This window comes from Lepidochelys kempii, chromosome 6, assembly GCF_965140285.1.
Source record: "Lepidochelys kempii isolate rLepKem1 chromosome 6, rLepKem1.hap1, whole genome shotgun sequence".
In the NCBI taxonomy this organism is placed as follows: Eukaryota; Metazoa; Chordata; order Testudines; family Cheloniidae; genus Lepidochelys; species Lepidochelys kempii.
This window is the reverse complement of record NC_136385.1, coordinates 57777941-57802209: the sequence shown is the minus strand read 5'-3', so window position 1 is coordinate 57802209 and position 24269 is coordinate 57777941. Positions and strand designations below refer to the sequence as shown.

General features: G+C 44.3%; 1 long non-coding RNA gene across 10 annotated transcripts in view; it reads right to left on the bottom strand.

Moving 5' to 3' along the window:
• Positions 1 to 24269, bottom strand: part of LOC144930657 (uncharacterized) — a 99250-nt gene that overhangs the window by 7049 nt on the left and 67932 nt on the right. For 6 of the 10 annotated variants that reach the window (XR_013635951.1, XR_013635955.1, XR_013635949.1 and 3 more), the window contains one exon: positions 16192 to 21695. This is a non-coding gene — a long non-coding RNA (uncharacterized LOC144930657). Of the gene's footprint in view, positions 1 to 16191; positions 21696 to 24269 lie in introns of those variants that run through there. The other 4 variants (XR_013635946.1, XR_013635947.1, XR_013635948.1 and 1 more) reach the window with 1 other exon arrangement.

The window sequence follows — 24269 nt, the reverse complement described above, 5'->3', positions numbered from 1 at the left end:
GCTCGGTTCCTCAGTACAATTGTCCTTCCTTTCCCTGCTCTGTTGTCAACCCTCACCTACTGCATGTAGGATTGCCAACTTTCTAATCGCACAAAACCGAACACCCTAGCCCCACCCCTGTCCCAAGGCCCCGCCCCCACTCACTACATTCCCCCTCTTTCAGTGGCTCACTGTCCCCCACCCTCACTCACTTTCACTGGGCTTGGACAGGGGTGCGGGATGGGGTGAGGGCTCTAACTGGGGGTGCGAGCTCTGGGATGGGGCCAAAAATGAGGTGTTCAGGGTGCCAGAGGAGGCTCTGGACTGGGGCGGGGGTTCGGGTGCGGGCTTTGTGGTGGGACCGGGGATGAGGGCTTTGGGGTGCAGGAGGGGGCTCCACACTGAGGGGTGGAGCCAAGGGATGTAGAGTATGGGAGGGGGTACAGGCTCTGGGCTGGGGGGTGCAGGCTCTGGGCTGGGGGGTGAGAGGTTTGGGGTGCAGGAGGGGGCTCCAGGCTGTCGGTGTGGGGCCAAGGAATTTGGAGTGCAGGAGGAAGGGTGCAGGTTGAGGCTGGGGGTTGGTGTGTAGGAGGGGGTGAGGGCTCCAGCTGGGGGTGCAGGCTCTGGGGTGGGACGGGGATGAGGGGGCTCTGGGTTTGCGGGGGGGCTCAGGGCTGGGGCAGGAGGTTCAGGCACAGGCTTACCTAGGGCAGTTCCCAGTCAGCAAGGCAGCAGGGCTAAGGCAAGTTCCCTGTCTGTCCTGGCTCTCTGCTGCACTGCACCCCAGAATCGGCCAGCAGGTCTGGCTCCTAGGCCAGGGGCCCTGGAGGCTCCACGCGCTGCTCTTGCCCACAGGCACCGTCCCCAGCTCCCACTGGCCACGGTTCCCAGGGAGTGCAGACCTGGTGCTCAGGGCGCGGACAGTGCACTGAGCCCCCTGGCCTCTCCACCTAGGAGCTGGACCTGCTGGCCACTTCTGGGGCGCAGCGCAGAGCCAGGACAGGGAGGGACTAGCTTGCCTTAGCCTCGCAGCACTGCCAACCAGCCTTTTGACCGCCCAGTCAGTGGTGCTGACTGGAGCCACCAGGGTCTCTTTTCGAAAACCAGATGCCTGGTACCCCTACCTGCATGTAGGAACTGCTGTTACCATTATCTTTTTTTGTCATACAGATTCCAAAACCCCTCAGCTATGTCATTATTAGGTTTCTACTGTTGTTCCATGAGTGGGAATCAATCAATCCTTGATAGGGGAGCACAGATACAGTGAGTCTCCCTTAAGTCTGTGGATTGCACTTTTTAAAATGTTGGCTATTCACCATTTTTTTTTATTGTTTATACAGCTCTATGCAGACATATAAGGAGATAAAGATGCTTCCCTGAGCAATCTTACTTAGATGTAATGCAGGGAGTGATACTCATAAGGAAGTTGTGCTCATAGAGAAGGGCAAGATTTACAACAATAAGAGCCCATGTGATTTTTGTTTGGCTGTATCTTGTTTAAGGTGACTATATGTTCTTGGTGCCCCGTCAGCTTTACAAAACCAGTTTTTGACCCATTTCCTGTAAATTGCTGTACACTCTAAAGGAGCCTCAGACCAGCTAGCTGATGCAATTGACTGTTGAATGCATTTGCACATCAAGCAACACCCGCACCAGGATATCCCACCTATCCCTCAGGGAACATCCTTGTCTGCACAAGACCTTGAGTAAACCTCACATGTTGAGTCAGAGACATTTGGCTTTAGACTTAGTCTGACTCAGGGCAGTGCTGTGATGCAAGTAGTAAGTCTAATACAGGACTACAGGTCTACATTAGGCCTGAGTGAACTATGGTTTTAAATTGAGTTTGAATATTAGCATGAGTAATAGGCCCAAAAGATGTGACCAAAAATAATGTACTCTTAAGAGAGAGAAGGATTGTTTGTGTTAAACTTGTAGTGTCCCTTAGAATACCACTGTCATCTTATTTAAGTTATGGAAATAAAGAAACCATAGCTAACTGGGCATCAGCTAATTGGGCATCGGTAAATAATTGGTTAGAACTTAGTCCAGTATTTGAGAAAATATATGGCAAAGTAAGATAAGTCAAAAACCTTGGAGAGAGCAAGGTTCAGTCCAAAACTCCCTCATCTAGCTTTTGCTAAGGTCCAGTAATCTGCAATTACATCACCTGTTATACTGCATAAAAAAACAAGGTTCTTTGTCAGAGCTTTTCCTGCCCCCTCTGGCATCACACCATGATGGGAAGGTCTCTCCTAGGCCTAGCCCCATTGTATTTTGGCCAATGTTTATAATTGTATTTTGTTGCTAGGGTATAGAATAGAGGTGTATATGCTTATATTTGTATTTTGAATGTAACCAACATCAACTGGCCTTGAACTAGTAAAGGAATGCTTGTATAGAAATTAAACAGTAGTTAAACCTTAATAAACGTAATAAAGGGAGAACAGACTGAAAGGACAGAAAATTAGCAGAGAAGAAAAGAGAAGAGATAAAAAAATAGAGAGAGAAAATATAAGAAATGAAGAGAGAATACAGTGGCATTATTCAGTGCTGAAAACTGGAGCATTGTTGCCTCAGTAACACTATTCAGGCTGCCCAGTACTTCTGTCCTTGGAGCTCCAACATCTTAACAGATGAAAGGAAACACAACAAAGTAAGTCGGTCAATGTGCATGACAGCAGTGTGGGAGAAGAACCCAAGGTGCAAGTGGCAGACCTTTCCATAGTGGCTAAAGGTTCACTCGCCAGATGGAGGTTGGAGCACATTCTGCTTCCTGGCTCGCCTGGGCTCTCTGATGGCTCTCTGCGATGACTGCATCAGCTTTCACCCAGCTTCTCCAGACTGAGTGGTTGTGAGCAGGGTTTTCCCAGTTGTCAGTGGGAATGCTGAATTTCTTGAGACCTTGCTTGACCTAGTCACTGTATCAGAGCTTTGGCCTTCCTCTGTGTCTCAGCCAGGGAAGCCTGTGAGCATCCAGCATAGTCTGCATAGACTATAGGCCGGTTCTCTCAAGGATCTCGTTGTTAGTGATCCATTGGTCCCAAGTGACTCCAAGGATTTTTTTGAGACAGTGAAGGTGTAAGCTGTTCCAATTTCTGCTCCTGCTTGGAATACATGATCCAGCTTTTACAGCTGTAAAGGAGGGTACAGAGGACACTAGCCTAATAAATGGACACCTCTGTATTCAGGGCTAGCAGCTTGTTGTTCCAGATACATGAGGTAAGTTTGCCAAAGATGTTGGGGCTTTGCCAATTCTCACATCAAATTCTCTATCAAGGCTAAGTCAGCTGGTTAAGAGCTGAGCCAAGATAGCAGAAGTGATCCACGTTGTCCAGAGCTTCATTACTGATGTAGACTTTAGGTGGAATGATTTATACTGATTACCATGCCGAACTTAATACATGCATCAGAGAACTTACTCATCACGATCTGCAATTCATCAGGTGACTTAGAGATGAATGCAGCAGCATCTGTGAAAAGCAGATCTTCAGTAGTGAGCTGGGTGATATGCCTTTTGCTCTGAAAACATCTGATATTGAACAAGCTGCCATCCATCCTTGATTCAATTAGTATGCCAGATTGATCATTTCCAAAAGCGTACTTAAGTAGAATAGAGAAAAAGATCCCAAAGCCAGTTGACATTAAGATGCAACTTTGCTTTATGCCCACCTGAATGCTAAACTCAGACGATGTTTCATTTTCATGCTGGCTAGTCGCCTTCATTCCCTCATTGAACTTCTTAAATAGAAGAGAACACTTTTTGTGGACAGTCAGTTTTCGACAGGGTCTTGTATATGCCATTCCTGCTAATGTGTCGAAGGTCTTTTGTAGGTCAACAAATGCTACATAGAGAGGTGCTGTGATTTACGGCTTTTTTCTTGTAACAAACACATTATGAAGGACATGTCAGTCACGAAGCATCCAGCTCTGAACTGGCTCTCTGGATAAACTCTCTCAGCAAGGACTTGGAGTCTTTTCAGCAGGACCCTTGCAAGCACTTTGCTGACCATGCTGAACAGATATCCCTTGGTAATTGTTGAAGTCTGCTCTGTCCCCTTTATTTTTGCATAAAGTAATTATGTTTGCATCATTCAGATCCTGGGGTATGTGGCTTTCTTCTCTGCACGTGCAGAGAACTGTGTGGATGCCACTTGCAAGCTTTCTCCTCCCTGCCTTTAGGAGCTCTGGAAGTATCTGATCATTGCCTGCTGCTTTCCCAGGCACAATCTCTTTGACAGCTTTCGCTACATCTTTAAAAGTTGGTGTTTGGTCCAGCTCCTACATTATTGGAAGCTGGGGAATGGCAGCTAAGACAGTATCACAGATAATAGCATCCTCTGAGTAAAGTTCTTTGTAATGCTCAGTCCATTGGTCAAGTTGTTCTTGCCTGTCCATCAGGATGGTACCATCTTTCACTTTCAGTTTTGCAGGTGTTTTTACAAATTGGCCCAAGTGTCTCTTTGATTCCATCATAGGTACAATGAAGGTCCCCTCTTTCAAAGCAGGTCTGAATCTTTTTGCACAGGTCTTCTTAATACTTCTGGGCACATTCTCTAGTGGCTTTCTAGACCACAGACTTAGTCTCTTTGAACTTAACATTCTGGACTTAGTTGGTTGTTGAAGTAAAGTGAGGCGAGCTTGCTTCTTCTTTTCTATGAATGGGAGCAACAGGTTCTTTTTCCTTTGTTGTTCCAAAGACATACTTGGCAGTAACCAGTGTCTTATTCTTGAAATTTTCCCACAAGGTGTCAGCATCAGCGAATCAAATTGATAATTTTCAGAAACACACTCAAGCACATTGGAGCTCCAATGTTATCAACAGATAATGCAGTTTGCTAATTCAGTAGACCTTGACGTTACTCATAAAGAAAGACCACAAGCATAGTTCAGTGGCAAAGGCATCCAGCCAGGTTTATTGCCTTCCTGGCACAATCCTAGTGCCCTGGCTCCGTGGTTACAGGTACACTAATACATGAGTGCCCAGTGGCAAGGAGTGGCTCAGTCAGCAGAGGCAGTCTCTGCTGTTCCCTATACCACACAAAGGGTTAAGGCGAGGTACCCCAACATTTATAGACTGAGACGAAAAACTGAGATAAACAATTTATGTACCATCTTACCTGTTCCATGATATTTGTTTGTTACCTCCACTTATTAATTTATTTATCCCAGTGAGAACCCATTCCAGTGCCTTAGCCATGACATCTTCTTCCTTTCTCATGGCTTGGGCCGTGGTTAGCTGAGAAATACCTTTCTTACTGTGAGCCAGCCCAGCACTTGATATCCACTGGGGCTCTCAAGCTAAGAGTCACTCACTTGAAAGCAATGGGTAAGGATATGATTCTGTCACCGAGGTCACGGATTCTGTGACTTTCCAGGACCTCCATGACTTCTTCTGGGACAGAGCTGGAGCAGCTGTTAACCCCCAGAGCAGTGGCGGGAGCGGTGGTGGCTGGAACAGCTGACTGGTGATCAGCCCCGGTGCTGCCAGAGCAGCAGCCACCAGAACAGCTGACTGGCAGCCTGCCACCGGAGCAGTGGTCCCCAGCTCGCTGGAGCAACAGTTACAGCTGGGTTAACCCCCTGGGGGCTGAAACTTCTTTTCTGATATCAGCTGCATCCACACTAGGAGCGTTTTGCTGGTACAGTATACTGGTATATCTAGACCAGAAAAGTGCTCCTACTACAGACATGATCTAAGTGACATACCTGCAGCCCGAGCAAATTTGTTTTTCACACTAGCAACCTGTCTAACTGTAGCCCTTTCCCTCTCTTCTATAGTAGTTCCCTTCAGAGGTTTCTACAGTGTTAATGCAGCACACATGTGAATTATTACAATTAAAAAACAAAACAAAGGTATGCTCGGATTCCCATCTCTAGCTAAACCTGTTACAACACATATTCTGACTATGTTTGCTGGCTGGTGGGGGAAACTCAACTGAGCTGTCCTAGCTTCAAGTTGCCTCATCCCAAGTGTTTCAGGTTACCAGTCTGCATGGCAGCTGTATTGTTTTTGTTTGTTTGTTTTGGTAAACCTAAGGTTCCAGCAACCTCCCTTTCTGCCTCAGAGATTTTAATCCTTAATTGCTGAACAATAAACACCACAGTATAACTGCAGAAACAGAAGTTTCACCTAGAGCAAGAAATGGTTGGCATGTTCATCTTGCTGAATGCAGAGCCAAACTGGCACACTGATTTCTGCAGATCCTTATGAGAAAGTCCCTTTAATAGGAATTACACCAATAGGAAGCTATAGAAATTACACTACAAACCTATAGAAATTAAGAGAGAATTTTAGGCTCTAGGACCCTTCTGTTTAGTTTTCTTAGGCCCAAGTGCAAAACCCCTGCATTAAGGTGAAAGGTAATTATTGTTGTGTCATGCTAGCCACCAGAAAAAGGGTGGGAATGTTTCTTTGGGACAGAGAGAAATAGGATAGAGGAGTTCCTAGAGGAAAACCATAGGACCAGTCAATCTCGGGAAAGCTTAGGCTGAGTTTTGTGGAAGACTCGTTGAAAATTTTCAAAATTTGCAAGTTTAACAAATTACCAGAAAGCGGGGATGAGTTTGGGCACTAAATCAGGGTCTGTGTACTCTGTTGAGGAGCAGGGAGGGACTAAAATCATTTACAGGATGTTATCCTTTCTATAGACATTTTTTAAAATCATCCCATAGATTTCTAAAGGTTGGTTAGTAAATTGTACATAAAGGTTATCAATCCCTTTTGAATTCTGTAGGACTTTTCCATAAGCAATTATAATGGGGAGTGCTTCACATCCTCAACATGTAGAACAGGAAGTGGCTTGAGGGATTGCCGTGCAGGAAAGCAGCTTTTATAGAAGCTGCAATGTTCAAAGGCACATGAGTACATTTTAAAAAGTGAATTTTAGTGATTATAGGTGCTGAATTAAGAGCCCCAGAATGTGACATTCTCTAGTGAATACACAGTGTGAGCAGTGGCAGCAGATGGTTAACCTTTTTCTGGCCTAATGCACCCTGTTGATTCTCAGCAGGAAGGCCCACCTTTAGAGGCAAGACAACATGGTCCCATTTGCTTATTCCTTGGAGTCTCTGTTGACACTGCCAGTCAGTGCCTTTTGAAATAGTAAGTTAGTAATATAGACACTTGTCCATTATGGAATGAACAAAAGACAGCATTCATTTCACTGGTCCCAATACCAATGTACTGTGTTATCTCACATGATGCATTCCCCTCAGCCCCATCTGCTTTTTGATGAGAACTCTTTGTTCCCCATCTATAACCCACTGCTTATTCACTGTATCATAATATCTAGAATCATCTTTCTCTCAGTGCATCTTTGTGTGGTGCTATGTTGAACATGAAATTGTGTCTACAGCCCTCCCTGTATCCAATGCATCTGTTGTTGATGAGAAAGTTAGTGTAGCATGACTTGTGTTTCACGGATGCAAGGCAGCAATCATGTAATGCTTCCTCTTCTCCATACCTCTGTGTTCCCCTCTTACGTTTTTCCAGAGAATTAAGAGCCACAGAAGTCAGGTTATCTTGGCTTATTCATTTCCCCTTATTTTTAAAGATTTGAAAAACATGACCCTTCCTCCAGACCCTTAACTGAGAGCCACCATTTGTCAAATATTTTTGGTAGCACTTCTACAATTTAGTAATATTGCACATCTACAACACCTTTCATCTTAGGATCTCCAAGCACTTTACAAACATTAATTAATTAAGCCTCACAGAATGCATGTGAAGTAGATATATATCATTCTCAGTTTGCAGACAAGGAAACTGAAGCACAGAGAGGTGGCGTATGACACAGTCAGGAACGGCAGTCAAGACTTACAACTCACAGGCCCCTGTTGTTAAAATCCAACAATACTTCCTTTTTTTCAGTGTTCCCTAAATGCTTCTCACCTCCTCCAGAACCTACTCGAGGACAGTCATAGTCATTAAAAGGGAGATTTTCAAAGGGGTCTAAGATAGGTAAGCACCCTGCTCCCACTGAAACTGAATAGGATTTGGGGCATCTAAATCATTTAGGCTCTTTTGAAACTCCCAGCCTTAGTTCAATAATATAATCCTTCATTATTCTCCTTGCTAGAAGTTATATCTACATCTTCCATTTTGCACCTGCACCCTCTTCTACTGCCTCTCCTATTAAAAATATAACTGAAATATTTAAGAGTGTGACCATTTTTGAGTCCTTGGTTATTTCCCTTTTCCATAGGTCACAAGCTGTCCTCTTTGGATTGCCTTCTCCCTAGAATATAATTTGAAAATGTTATTTACTGACTAAAAAGAATTCCTTGTATTGTTATGACAAAGAAATACATGTTCATGAACTATTAACATGCACACCTGATAGAATACAGAAAAGTCATATAAGAAAAATATACCTGGGACCCTCCAAATCATTAACAGCACAGAGCTTAAGAGTAATTAGGCATCAAAGAAACCAAAATTGCACAGAGAGTTTTGTGTAAGAGGAAGGATGGCAATGAATTCAAATAGTTTTGTCCGCATTAGAAAGGCAACCCTGTGAACTGGCATCACCTCAGGGCAGGGTAGGGAAACCAGCTTGCTCAGTAAGGCACTGGACTGTCCCTGGAGCCTGATGTCCTCTGGCTTCAGAACAGGGGCAGCATATAGTTCTTCACATACTGCCCTGCCAAGATGCCTCAACCCTCACCTGTTCTACGTGTGACCTGGAAGTTCGTTCACCTGCAATGACTTCAAAGCCTCTGACCTTACTGCTGAGGCTCCCTGAAAGGCTGCTAACCAATAACAGTGATGGTGTTTTTTATGATACGGATATGAGGCAACTCGGAAATGGAAGTTACTTATTGAAGAACCTCCAGTTACAAATATGTGTGGACCCTATCTGTAGTCCACATGTGGCTATGCGTGTGCACCATACACCTGAGATTGGAGATTTCTGGCAAGTAGTGTTTGTTAGTCTGCGCCTGCACAGTTACTCCCCTTGTGCTCTAAACTGATAATATAAGGGGCAGTGCAGAGTGACACCTCTCCAGTTCCTCTTCTTATCGCAAATCAAATAAGATCCAAAGCAGAGGGGAAGGAGGACAGGTAATGGAATACAGATAGGGACCACACATCTTGAAGAACCTCCAGTTACCTCTATTTCTTCTTTGAGTGCTGGTCCCTGTGTGTATTCCACATGCGGATGATGGATAAGCAGTATTTCAAGAGAAGCGGGCTGAGAGGATGCAGTTGGTATAGGTGCTTGTAACACTGCAGTTCCAACAGCTGTATCTGCAGAGGACAGTTGAACTAATGTGTAATGCTTTGTGAATGTATGAATCTACAGATACCCACGATAGGTACCTCTCAAAGAGACGCTGTTGAGGTTGCTTGTGCCCTAATGGAATGGTCTCTCACCCCATCCAGGGGAGGAATATGCATTAATTAGTAACAAAGGATGATGCAGCCAGAGATCCACTTAGAGAGTGTCTGAGCAGATAATGCCTTCCTCATGACTGTTCCACTATAGTGACAAATAGCCTTGGCGATTTTCTAATCAGTTTTGTCCTTTGCAGGTAGAATGCCAGAGTTCATCTGACATCCACAGAGTGAAGTTTCCTCTCCTCGTTGGAAAAATACTGGTAAGTGGATAGGTTGATTGATGTGAAACTCCAAAATGACTTTAGGGATGAATCGCAGGTGCAGGCAAAATAAAACGTTCTCTTTATGAAAAACAGTGTATAGCAGGTATGCCAGGAGTGCTCCCAATTCACTCATCCTTCTAGCTGACGTGATGGCAACTAAAAAGGTATCTTCATGGAAGCTAAAACATGGAATATGTGGCCAACGGTTCAAATGGTGGTTTGGTAAGTACTTACTGTATGAGGTTGAGATCCCATTGTGGTGCAGGTTTCACCAGCGGTGTCAGGGTCCTAACTAGGCCCTTCATAAATCTAATTGTTGCTGGGTGAGTAAAAATGGAGTTTCCCTCTACTGGCAGATGGAAGGCACTGATTGCTACTAGACGGACCTGCAGGGGACTAATGGAAAACCTTGAAGTTTTCAAGGACAGGAGATAGTCTAATATAGCGGGGATACCTGCAATTTCTGGAGATGACTAATCACATTATCCCCAGGTAGAGAAACACCTTCATTTAGCCAGATAACATTTTCTGGTTGAGACTTTCCTACTTTGATTGAGAATAGACTAAACAGTTTATGAGCACGAACATTCTAGGTCTGATGCCCATCCAAATACCAGGCCATGAGGTGAAGCGGGCCTGGGTTGGAATGTCTGATCTTTCCATTCTACTGGGTTAATATATACAGGGAGGGTTGGATACTGATGGGACAACAGGTTGACATTCACAGAAGGTCCAGAAACCAGAACTGTCTGGGCCAGTTGGGCGCTATGAGAATGACCGAAGCTTTGTCTCAGTGATTCTTCTATAGAGCTTGTGATAGCAGAAGAACGGGAGGAAAGGCATATCTGAAATAGTCTGTCTAGGATAACAGAATGGCATCATCCCTGGAACCATGGCCCCGAGCTGCCTTGCAGCAGTAAGGGGGGAACTTCTTTTTCATTTGGGACACATACAGATCCCAGGAAGGTGTTTCCCACTGTATAAAGATCTCGTTTGGGAAGGAACTGTGTATCTCCCTCTCATTATCTGTGGAGAAGTACCTGCTGAAATTGCCCACTAAACAATTCTGTGCACTAGGGAGCTATGAAGCCAACAGAGATATGTGGTTGCTGAAGCACCAGTTCAGACAATTGACTACTTCTAAGCAGAGAGAAAGGAATTTTGCTCCATCTTGTTTATGTAAAAGACCGCTGTCATATTGTCTGACATTTGGACATGGCGGGACCAAATAAGTGAGAGGAATGTGTTGCAAGCTAGACAAACTACTCTTAGCTCTAGTTGATATCGATCCTGGTCTCCCGAGGATGCCAAATGGCCTTGTGCATTGTGGTTGTCCAAATGAGCTCTCCAACCAATAAGGGATCCATCTGTGATAATGGTCACAAAGGGTGTGAGTGTGATGTGTTCCAGGTTAATCCACCAGGCAAGTGAAGTGATAACCCTAATGGGAACAGTTACTTTGATGTTTATGTGGTCTCTGTCTGGTAAGTAGATGGACCAGAGCCAGACCTGTAAGCAGTGTACATGAAGACTGGTGAAGAGTGTTATAGAAGTACATGATGCCATGGGGCTTAGTAGAGAAAGGCAGACCGACCGTGGTTGTGGTCTGAAAGTGACTTTCTTATAAAATTGTTCATGGTCTAGAATCTTTCTCTAGGGAGGTAGGCCCTTGCTAAGATCAAGTCTAGGGTCGCTCCTATAAACTCTATAGTGGGAGTCAATGTGGAGTTTTCTTTGTTCACGCAAATTCCCCAGGCTGCCAGAAGATGGAGCAAGAACAAAGTCACCAACTGGACTTCCCTGACTGGAAAGACCTATACAAAGCCTGTCATCCAGATATGGAAAGACTATAACGTAGCTATGACATATGACTATGAAGTAGCTATGACGTTTCATTTGGGTGGCCACCATTGAGAAGACCTTCGTGAAAACCCTGGGTGTTGTTGCTAGCCCAAAAGGGAGTACTCTAAATTGGTAGTGTTCTTGTCCTACCAGAAACCTGACAAACTTCCTGTGGGATGGATGACTGTCCACATGAAAATAAGAGTCTATCATGTCAAGAGATGTGAACTGCATTTCCTCCTGTAGGGAGGGAATTATTGATGTCAGCATAACAATTCAGAATTTTGATTTGTGAATAAAAACATTTAATTGCCAAAAGTTAAAAATGGGTTTCTATCCTCCATTTTTCTTGGGGACTAAGAAATATGGGGAGTAGAACCCCTTCCCTCTGTGTTAAGGCAGATCCCTGCTGCACGGGGCCAGGTAGGTGCCCTGGAGCTTGCGGGGCCGGGTGGCTGCCCTGGATCTTGAACCCCCACTGCATGGCTACCCTGGACCCCCACTGTGTGGGTCCAGCGGGATGCCAACCCCGGACCCCCACGATGAGGCTGCCCCGGAGTTTGCGGGGCCAGGCAGCAGGTGCTTGCGAAGCTGGGCAGCAGCCCTGGAGATTGTGGGGCTGGGTGGTGCCCCAGACCCATGACCTCGCAAGGCCAGCTGGAAGCCCCAGAGCTCCGAGGGCCGGGCAGCTTCCCTTGGACCCCCAACCCCATGGGGCCGGCCGGGAGCCCCAGATCCCTGCTGCACGGCTGCCCCAGATCCTGTGGGGCCAGACAGCAGCCCCTGACCTTAGATCCCTGCCATGCGGCTTCCTCGGAGCGTGTGGGACCAAGTGGGTGCCCCGGACCCCTGACCCTCGAGGCTGGTCAGGAGCACCAGACCCCCGCCACATGGCTACCCCTGACCCCCGCTGTGCGGGTTAGCCGGCTGCCCACCCCAGATCCCCGCCACACAGCTGCCCCAGAGTTTGTGGGGCCAGGCGGCAGACCTCAGACCTACGCTGCACAGGGCCGAGTAGGTGCCCCAGACCCCTGACCCCGCAAGGTCATCTGGGAGCCTTGGACCCCCACCATGTGGCTGCCCTTGACCCCTGCCATGCAGGTCAGCTGGCTGCCCACCCTGGACCCCCACCACGCAGCTGACCAAGAGCTTGCGGGGCCCGGCAGCAGCCCCGGACCCCCACCCCCATGGGGCCACACTGCAGCCCTTGGACCCCATCCCTGCGGGGCCGGCTGGCAGCCTCGACCCCGCACCCCTGTCATGCAGGGTGGGCCAGCAGCTCTGACCCCGATCCCACCGTGCTGGGCAGCGGGGCAGCCCAGACCCCACCGCACCAGGCAGCCAGAAACCCATACCCTGCCACACGGACTGGCCTTTAGCACAGAGTTGAGCTGGGCCGGGCCACAGCTGTATGCTAACTGGGCCACATGCGCCCCATGGCCTGCTGGTTGAGAACTGTAGCTCTAGATGCAGTGTCAGCTGCATCCACTGTCTTCCTCAAGACGGCCAAGAGTTGGCCACTATCCTCTTGAGGGAGATTATCTTCTGGTAATTGTTGAAATCATATTTTGCTAACAAAGCTTGATAGTTAGTAATACAGAACTGAAGACCTGTAGAAGAAAACACCTTCCCCCTCCCTGGAAGCCTATCTCACCACCCAGGCAAACTGGATTCAGTGATAACTGCTCACCTACACCAAAGATCACAAAATATTTAGGTTACTTCCAGTCCTAAGGGACAATCCACATACCTCAGATCGCTTTGTATTTTAGATCTCACACCAAAGTCAACGCCTATAGCCAATCCTGTAATAAACTAACTAAAGGTTTATTAATTAGGAAAAAGAAATGAGAGAGTTATTTATAGGTTAAAACAAGCAAGCATACACATAACAATGAGTTACCACCTATGGTTCCTAAAGACAAGAGATGAAGTAATCTGTCCATTCAATATATCTTTCAGGGAGGATGCAGGGGTAATCCCTGGGGTCTGTGCCTTAGTTTAGTCTCTCTGGCCCTGTAAGAGTTCAAACAGCAAAAAGATGAAAATTTTTCTTGTGACCCTGTTTTATCTTTTACATTTAGCCTTCCAGTCCATGAGAAGAGCTCCTTTGAATGTAGTATATCCAAGGTGTGACAGGGCCATTCACCCTTGAATTGTGATGTTCCTTAATGGTTCCAAACATTCGGTTAGCTTTTTTGACTGCTGCTGCACACTGAGTAGATGTTTTCAGGGTATGATCCACGATGACACCAAGATCTTTCTTGAGTGGTAACTGCTAATTTAGACCCCCATCGTTTTATATGTATAATTGGGATGATGTTTTCCAATGTGCATTACTTTGCACTTATCAACACTGAATTTCATCTGCCATGCTGTTGCCCAGCCACCCAGTTTTTTCAGACACCTTTATAACTCTTCAGTCAACTTTGGTTTTAACTATAGTATGTAATTTTGTATTGTCTGCGAATTTTGCCACCTTACTTCCAGATCCCCCCTTTTCCAGATCATTTATGAATATGTTGAACAGCACTGGCCCCAGTATAGATCCTTGGGGAACCCTGCTATTTACCTCTCTCCACTGTGAAAACTGACCATTTATAGCTTCCTTTTTTGTCCTATTTTTAACCAATTACTGATCCATGAGAGGACCTTCCTTTTTATCCCATCACTGCCCACTTTGCTTAAGAGCCACAGGTGTGGTACCTTGTTAAAGGCTCTCTGAAAGTCCAAGTACACTATATGAATTGGTTTCAGAGTAGCAGCCCTGTTAGTCTGTATTCGCACAAGTACTCCTTTTTTTTTATATGAATTGGATCACTCTGGTCCACATACTTGCTGTCCCCCTCAAAAATTCTAATAGATTGGTGAGGCATGATTTCCCTTTACAAAAGCCATGTTGGCTCTTCTCCAAAATATCATGTTAATCTATGTGTCTGATAATTCTGTTCTTTACTAAAGTTTCAGCCAATTTGCCTGAAGTTAAGTTTGCTGGCCTGTCAGGATCACCTCTGGAGCCCTTTTTAAAAATTGGTGTCAAATTAGCTATCCTCCAGTCATCTGTTACAAAGGCTGATCTAAGCGATATCTTACTGTGACGGGGTGTCCACCCCAAACAAGGCCTGAAAGGGTTAATGTGGCTAAGTGGGCCAATTAACTTCTTATGCTGCACCTGGAGGAGCAGCCAGGGAGCAATGAGGACTAATTAGCGATGGTGCTTAGCTGGACAGGAATAGGAGGGCCCTGTATAAAGCCCAGTAGCAGAGAGAAGAAGGGCCATGAAGCAGGAGCAGCTGAGTCCCGAGAGAGCAAGACTGAGAGTAACAGGCTGCAACTGCAGGAAGGGATGTCAGCCTGGCAGAGCTAATCCCCTGGTGCAGCCAGAAGGAGACGTTCCAGCAAGGAGTAGAGCAGCCTGTGACAATTACATACCACAGTTAGTAGTTCTGCAATTTCAAATCTGAGTTCCTTCAAAACTCAACAACATATGCAGGGAGCAGATTAAGCACTTCGGTCCTGCAACCAAGTACTGGGTATTATGCTTTTTTAACAATTGCTCATCAACCCTTACTATACCTAAATTATGGCAACAAGCCCGTGTAATAGCTCTATTGAAGCCGGAGAAGGATGCATCTGATCCAAAGAACTTCAAGGCAATATCAATCCTATGCCACCTTTAGGAACTTTATGAACGTCTTATTCTCAATCACCTCTCCCCTCATATCGAACAGCATCTAATACCAGAACAAGCCAGATTTAGTCCTGCACTGGCCAAATATTAAATATCACCCAGCACACAGAAGATGGGTTCAAGAGAGGGATGATGACAGGCACTGTGCTCGTAGACTTATCAGTGGCATACAATACAGTCAGCCACCAAAACCTGCTTGGCAAATTCTACAATATGATTAGGGCCCTACAAAATTCACGGCCGTGAAAAACATGTCATGGACCATGAAATCTGGTCTCCTCCGTGAAATCTGTTCTTTTGTGTACTTTTATCCTATAATATATAGATTTCACGGAGGAAACCAGCATTTCTCAAATTGGGGGCTCCAACCCAAACGCAGGCTTTGGGGGGTCACCAGGTTATTGTATGGGGGTCGCAGTATTACCACCTTCTGCACTGCCTTTAGAGCTGGGTGGCTGGAGAGCAGCGGATGCTGACTGGTTGCCCAGCTCTGACGGCAACACCGCACCCAGCACAGTGCAGAAGTAAAGGCGGCAATACTATACCATGCCATCCTTATTTCTGCAGTAAAGGTGGCAATACTATACCATGCCACCCTTATTTCTGCAGCTGTCTTCAGAGCTGGACTCCCAACCAGCAGCCGCAGAGCTTCCTGAAGTTCCTTGAGGTGGGTCTGACCCGTCCCCAGTGGAAGCCCCTGCAGTCTGGACAATAGCAACAGCAGGAACCCGGCATATGGTAGGAGCCCTTGGCCAGGGTGCCCCCAGCCCTGCCCCTCCCCGGTTCTGAGCCCAGCACCCCAGCTGTGTATGTCTTGGGGGGGGTGTGACCACGGAAACATTCCCCACCCTCCGACCACAGTACCCTGGGTGGTCACCCACATTGCCCACCTATAAGGCTGGCCCTGCCCCTCCCAAAATTGAGGATCCCCCCATATCATGCCACCCTCACTTCTGTGCTGCTGCTGGCAGTGGTACTGCCTTCAGAGCTGGGCAACCAGCCAGCAGCCACTGCTCTCCAGCCACCCAGCTCTGAAGGCAGTGCCGCCACCAACACAGCACAGAAGTGAGGGTGGCAATACTGTGACTCCCTACAATTGCCTTGTCCCCCCTCCCCCCTGCAATCCACTTTTTGGATTGGGACCCGTGGTTACGACACTGTGAAATTTCAGATTTAAGTGTCTGAAACCATGAAATTTATGATTTTTAAAATCCTATGACTGAAACTGACCTGAATTTGGTAGGCCCCTAAATATGATGCACGACTACCATCTAGTGCAGCTCATGTGATCTCTTCTGGAGAACAGATGTTTTTACGTAGAACTGTGCAAGAAACAGAGCCGCTGGAGACAACAATGAAATGGCTTCCCACAGGGCAGTGTGCGAGCACCAACCCTCAACATATATATCAAAGACCAGCCCATACAGAGCGACATGAGGAGTTTCATATACGCCTATGATCTATGCATCACGTCACAGGAGAAGGACTTTGCTACTACTGAGAACAGACTGTCATGTGCATTGAGCAACCTCTCAGCTTATTACGTAAGAACCAGGTTCGCACCAACCAGACCAAGACAGAGGTGACGGTTTTTTACCTATGCCATTGAGAAGCCAAGCAGAAACTAAACATCACTTGGGATGGGATCCCACTGGCTAATCACCCAAACCCTGTCTATGTGGGGGTGACATTGGACACAACACTTTTCTTCAAAGCACATGTAGAAAAGATGGAAGGGAAAGTTAGTGCCCACAACAACATCCTCTGAAAGTTGGTCACCTCAAAGTGGGGAGCTAATCCAGCTACTTTGCGAACCACTGCTATTACCATTTGCTACTCTACAGCAGAGTATACATGTCCACTGTGTGAACAATCTGTCTACACTAAGAAACTAGACCTTGTTCTAAATGACAGTTGTCATGTAATAACTGGAATTCTAAAGCCAACACCGAAGGATAGCCTGTACTTACTGGCTGGCATTACACCACCTGATATCAGGAGGAAGGTAGCAAGCCAAAGGGAAAGATCATGACAGATGGCAAGGCACGGTTGAGGTTATGGAATAAAAGACTACATGAAGTCGGACACACTGAAACAGATCTGAAACCCCAGGAGGATCTTCCCAGAGGGGCCAATAAACACTGGTCAATGTGGCGATGCCTGAACCGCCTGCGTATGCAAACTGGTGGATCAAAGACTATCATGAACGAATGGGGCTAACTCTAATGACAGGAATATATGTGAGTGCAGTGAATTGCAGATCATGGAGGACCTGCTCATTTGCTGACTCCTTGGGGAGACCTGTACGAAGGAGGACCTTGCTGCAGTGACAGAAAGAGCCATTGCTTGTGAGTAATTCTGGAAAAAACCTCTAGTTTGTGACAAGGACACGAGAAGAAGACTGTGGTGGATTTCTCTGGTATTTTCCTTCCTCAACTATGTTAAATTTAATTACATTATGATTGCTATTACTGAGCAGTTCAGCTATATTCACCTCTTGGACCAGATCCTGTGCTTCACTTAGGATTAACTCAAGAATTGCCTCTCCCATTATGGGTTCTAGGACTAGCTGCTCCATGGAGCAGTCACATTCATGGTGTCTAGAAATTTTATTTCTGCATTCCATCATGAGATGTACCCAGTCAATATGCGGATCACTGAAATCCCCCATTATTACTGGGTTTTTCTGGTTTTGTAGACTCTCTAATCTCCCTGGGCATTTCACAATGACTATCAGCATCTTGGTCAGGTGCTTGGTAGTATAGTCCTATTGCTATACTCTTATTATTCAAGCACAGAAATTCTATCCATGGAGATTCTGTGGTACAGTTTCGTTCATTTAAGATTTTTACTATATTTGACTCTGTTTTCTTTCACATACAGTGCCATACCCCCACAAGCATAACCTACTCTGTCATTCCTACGTATTTTGTATCCTGGTATTATCGTTTCCCATCGATTATCATTGTTCTGTCAGGGGACTGGTTGTAGGCGGTCAGGCCTAGTGCTCAGAGCAGGAGTCAGGCCGAGTGATTGGAGTCCAAATACCAGAGCCAAAGGTTGAGAGAGTTGGAGTCAGGAATCAGAGCCGAGGGTCGGAACCGGATTACCAGGGGCCAGGGAAGGCAGGAACAGGGTTGGTTCTGAGGCAGAAGCAAGGCTAGGACAGGACTAGAACAAGACTGAGTGCAGGGCAGGATCTGGACTGGAGCCATGGAGGAGTAAAGCAGGAGCAGGGATTGTCAAGAGACAGCTGGGAGGCAGAGAGTCCGTGGGCATGTGCATTGAGCAGCCAGCCAGCTACCGCTGCTGCTGAGCTTAAGAAGTGACCCGCTGATTTCCTCAGCCAAATCAGGCAGGGTGGTCCGTCAGACAGCCTAGCTGACTCACTAGGATGTCAGGAGTACCGAGCAGGTGCAGCTGTATGGCTTTACTCTTGACACGTTCCACCAAGTTTCTGTAATGCCTGTTATAGCAATATACTTATTTCACAGCAGGCCCTCAAGCTCACCCATCTTAGTATTTAGACTCCTAGCATTTGTATACAAGCAGTTAGTTCAAATTTGTCCATATTTAGTTGTCTGCCTTCATGTGATGTACTTGAATGGGACTCTTTTTTTATTTGACTGTTTCTCTTCAGTTCCTACCTGTAATTTATCGACTTCTATCGCTTCCTCTTTACTAGGATATAGAGCACCCCCTTTTTAATACATCTTCCCCTAACTGACATCTCTGTCCAAGCCATCTAAAAAACAGCAACAGAACAAACAAACAAGTCCTCAGTAACATCCTAAGTGAGCTGGTTGTACATCTCCTTAAAGGACACAACAGTTCTGGCACTAAATGACTTTGCACTAAATGCATCTTTTCATTTATATTCCTCCTTAAACACTTCTTCCATGAAGTCTTCCAACAATAACCCATACAGGAAAGAAAGTCATCACAGTGTGAGTGGACTTTTCATGGATCAGCTAGTGTACAAGGTATCCAAACTGTATTGTGCGTCCACTTTAATATATAAACTCCTTGGAGCTGGGAGCATCTTTCCCACCCTGTCAGCACAGTGCAGAGCATGCCAATGATGGTGATGATCAATAGATAATAAATATTATTTAACTATTCCTCTTCTGGTGAGGCCCACAAAGAGAGAAGAAATTCAAGTAATGAGAGAGAAAAATAAAAATACTGTAATAGAAGAATCTCAAGATGTGCCCATAACAAACCTACATAGTATAGTATTTTAGTATAGTATAGTATAGTATTTTAACTATTTTCTTTCCTATTGCCCTCCTCCACATAGCAATCCCCATTGCTTGCTACTCCCATTCTTTGTCACATGTCCAAAATTAGATTATAATCTCCCTGGGGCAGAGGATGTGTTCTAGTAGTTCTGTTGAGTGCCCAGTACATTCTGAGAGCTACTGAATTAATCAGGAACTGAAATCCAGAAGCACTAATTTCCAGATTGTAGAACTGACCAACAGTGGTTCCTATTAGCATTTCATATTAAGGGTGATAGTAGATATGTCTGAATATTGTTCAAGCATTTTCCTTCTCTCTGATGCTGTGCAATTCTTGTCATACTTTTGAACTTATTGATTCCATTTCTAAAGTCTTCTTCAAGTGTAGAAACAGCACATGTATCCAGGTCTCCATTACCTGGGGTAGGTAGAGTAGGTGTTTAGATTCTTGTCTCTTCTTTTTTGGGCATCCAACAATTCCTTTTCCATGTAAACTGAGACCTTTCCTCCTACATGATAACTCCTCTTTCCTGTTTAAAAAATGGGTTTCCTTGTTATCTTTTCACTTCCTATTAGATTCATGCCTGTATAATTTAGGGATTGTACTTCAACTGATGGTTATTGTCTTTTTATGTGTTACAAATGTGAGAATGCTTGTAATCCCAAGAGAGCTCACAGTCTCCCAGCCCAGAACTAATTTGCAATAGAAAGTCAACATATTATAAAATATTTCTCTTTTCAGTTTTATCTTGAGAATCGAATTTTTCCTAGGCAGTTAACAGATTGAACAAACGAACACATTATGTTTTCTCTTGCAATTCATGGATGCATGTGAACCATATATAAAAAGAAAAAAAAATACCTAAAATGACACAATACTGTCCAAATCCTGTGAGGTGCTGAGTACTGTCAGCTCTCATTGCAGTCAGTTACAGTTAAGGGTGCTCATTACCTGGCAGGATCAGACTCTTAAAATGTAAGAAAACGATACTTAAAGTCCACTGCATACTAATGTATTATACACAACAACTTTCTTCCTTCCTTTGTATATAGTGGACATGGATCCAGATCAGATGACCGGTTCCAATCACCTTGGAAAATGGGGGAAGTTCATATCTATATCTGACCTTTGCAGTTTGGGCTGATAACTAACATAAATTAAATGAATGTGTAATATTTGCATATTTTCCACTCTTTTTTCCCCTCAGGGGAAATGCCTCATAGTCAAAAATAAAGTCCCAGAGTTGCTGCAACAGCGTCATGTTCTCTAAATACAGTTTCTCCCTTCACATATTTTCCACACTATAGTCCCAATTTCTCCTCTCCACACTAAAAATACTTTCTATAACTCTTATCTATAGTACAACAATCCTCCTGTGAGTTGCAAGCATTAGATCCAATAATCTGATTGATTTCTTCGGGTTTGTGTTTTCATTTTGACAAAGAGCCTACAAAAAAGTGGACATGTGTACAGTGACGCACAGGGAAGCAGTGCCAGAAAGCTGTGTGAGTAAGCAGTGTCAAAGGACTGTCCAGTGATACGTACAGGGGAGACATAAGTGCACTGGGAAGTGCATGAGACACAATGGATTGATGGGCACTAATGTAGGAATACGCAGTGAACTCATTAGGATTATACCCAGTGAATATCAAACAAACCCCTGAAGTTCCTGGGGCTGCTGCCTGGAACCAGCTCCACATTCTCTATTGCCCTAGTGCCTCTGGGGCCACTGTTCAGGCCAAACCTGCTATTCACTATTATCCCAAATCCCCAGGGCCATTGCCCAGACCAAGCCCCACATTCTCCATTACCCTTAAACACCCGAGGCCAGACGAAGGCCCATATTTTCCTACAAACAGTGGCTTACTGTTTTGAATATAAACCTCACTCTTGTTACCATCGGCAGCGCCCACTTTTGTGGCGCTGACGTTTGAATCGCGCCTGTTGACAAGGACACATGGCACACAGGTTAAAAAAAATAAAATAAAAAAAGCATTATTGCTACAAAGGTATTTATTAGCAAGGTAAAAGTAACAAAGAAGGGTTGTGAACAGCACCAGTGTTTTCGCCCTCCCGGACCACAGGCAGACATAACAGAGAAAAGGAAGCCTCCCTAGAGAGCAGGAACAGTCAATCACTTCACCAACAGATACAGCAGAAAAGCAAACAGTTCCATTGACACAGAAAGCAGGTGAGCACCACAGTGCAGCTAACCTAACCGAATCCTCCTAACAAACGTGGCAAAAGCCAAAGCAAAAACACAACTGACCTGAGTGCACGTAAAGCAAGCCAGGAATACTGTACCAGGCCTGCTGCAGCAATGCCGAGGGTCTGCCTAGGAGAGAGAGAAAATAAAATAAAAAACCATAACAAACAGCAAGAGAGATCCCCAGTCAGCAGAGATTTTAACAGCCGCATGACAGGCAGGCAGCATTTTGTCAGCAAGGCAACAACCGGCCGGATGATGACATTTGCAGCAACACAGGAGAGCGAGAGAGATCTAAAAAGCTCTTTTCCCTTGTTCAGAATTTCCACTGTGACTTGATCAATTGCATCCTTTCCTTGTTCACGTCTAACTGGCACAAAGGATCCCACATTTGTGCTGTTTACTGCATTCAAAGAGGGGAAATGAGGCTTTTGCCAGAGAGAAAAAACCCCATTACCTCCCTACAATCGGCCATTACAGGAAGAAGCAAAGGAGAGTTTTACGACAGCTCCCAGCATTCTTACTGCCTACAACTCCCATACTGCACACGCTCAACTCCACTGTTAACCCTTTTGTTACACTCAGACAACTTTGTGCCACCAAAGCTACACTAAGAAAAGGAGTACTTGTATACTTTCCTCCTCTACCACAATGTATAGCCAGCAGCTAACATATGGTACAATAACAACAGACATTATGTTAGCTTTCTCCACTCCAACACATACACATAACAGGACTCCTTGATCATTTTAGTGGAAAAGGCTATTTTAAGATTCTTCAGAACAATAACAGATCTGCAAATGCAGTCATCAAATGTTTATTATGAATTGCACATTCAAGTTTAGTCTTTTTCTAACTAGCTAATTTTCTTGCAGATTTCTACATTTCTGCAGTACAGAGTTGCTGGTCACTATTATTATTATTATTTATTTTACCTTTTCTCTGTAACTTAGAAAAAGCAGATGAAAGATCTCCTCCTACCTACATGCATTTTTCTACATTTCAAAAGACAAATTCTAATAGATACATTAACAGAAAAATATCCTTATAACCCAAAAAGCCTTTTGTGACAAAACTAGTAAAAGATACTGTATTTTTCCGCAATGAAACTGATGGGAAACTCTGTCATACTGTCATGTTTGTCTTTTTCTCTGTCTCTCTCTCTCTATATATCACATATATGCATTCAAGATACGTATCACTAACACTTGTAGCAGTTGTTCAGCTCCTTCTGTTTTAAAATGAGCAACAAACTATGTGTATACGAATCATCTATTGAAAATTGAAAAATAAACCACAAGACTAGAACCGGTTAATAAAATAACTAATGGGGGGGGGGATGGAAATGTTAATTCATGAAATAGATCCTTACAACAAGAATTCCTGGATTTTAATTAAAATCAGATTTTAAAAAATCCCTGTTAACTTTCTATAAATATGGTTTGTTTGAAATAATTTTAAAAAGAACATTGTACAGCAAATGCAAGTCAAATGGTTCTAATTTGTAGTGCTACAAACTGTAACATGCTCAGACGTGTAACTGCCTGACAGACTACACAGAAATCTGGTTTATGCTCCAATCTCTGAAACAAATGCAAATATCTAAAAGCAGTCTGCTATTTCTCCAAAATTAAAATCCCAGGTAAAACATACTGACTGCCAGATTTTTTCATACAAAAACTTCACTTTCAAAAACAAATCACTACAGATTTATTATTTATTTTAAACCATAAACAATACAGATGAAAGAAGCATATGGATGTTTTCTTTTCTTTTTTTTAAAAAATCCGTCAATGATAAACACACATGTACTCTCCTAAAAAGTTTAATTTCAAACATCTTCTTTCAAACCTAAATCAGCGAACAGCTTTAACCAAGGAAAACACAACAGGAAAAGCATTTCTCCATGATACCCTTTTCCAGACATACGCTTTATGTTTTTAAAGACAATTCACATCCACGCCATTCCAAATGGCATAAATACAATTATTTAGAATTTATTCCTCACTATAGCAATTTTTAGTTTGGTATATTTTTCAGATTTTTTATGGAAAACACAATCAATTAATAGCTATCTTTGCGTAGCTACACTGTTACCTCTTTTTGCACATCTTCTGTCTTTTACATGACCGTAAGCATTTTATAAGCATTTTACATATACACATTAAAGTAATGAGAAGGATAACACGCAACAAGAAAGGCTCAAAAACAAATTGGAAGTGTAAATGACCTTCTCCCATATTCCAGACGTACCTACAAAATCCCTGCTCACTGGTATGGGATTATATGTTCCATAATTAGGGTGGCCTTTTTATATTTTGTACTCTTTTAACCTCCCAAATTTATAGGTTTTAAAAATTGGCATGTTAAAAGGGCTTTATTTAAGGATTTCAATTAAAATAGTGTTATGTTTTGTCATATTACCATAATCCCTCTTTTAAAATCACTTAGAATTTCAGTATAACCTAATTAAGTAATTTTAAGTAAGTCTTAACCCAAATACATAGATCTAATAAAAATGTGTTCTGCAAACAGGGAAAATGGACTCCTGAAAGGGATTCTTCAGGTATGAAGAAAGATATTAAAACATTTGTCTCCCCACAAACTTTGAAATATTAACTGTTTTACAGTACCTACGTTTTAAACCCTAAATATTGATAAGAAAACCAATTTTATCAGAGGCCGAGCATACCATTTCATCGC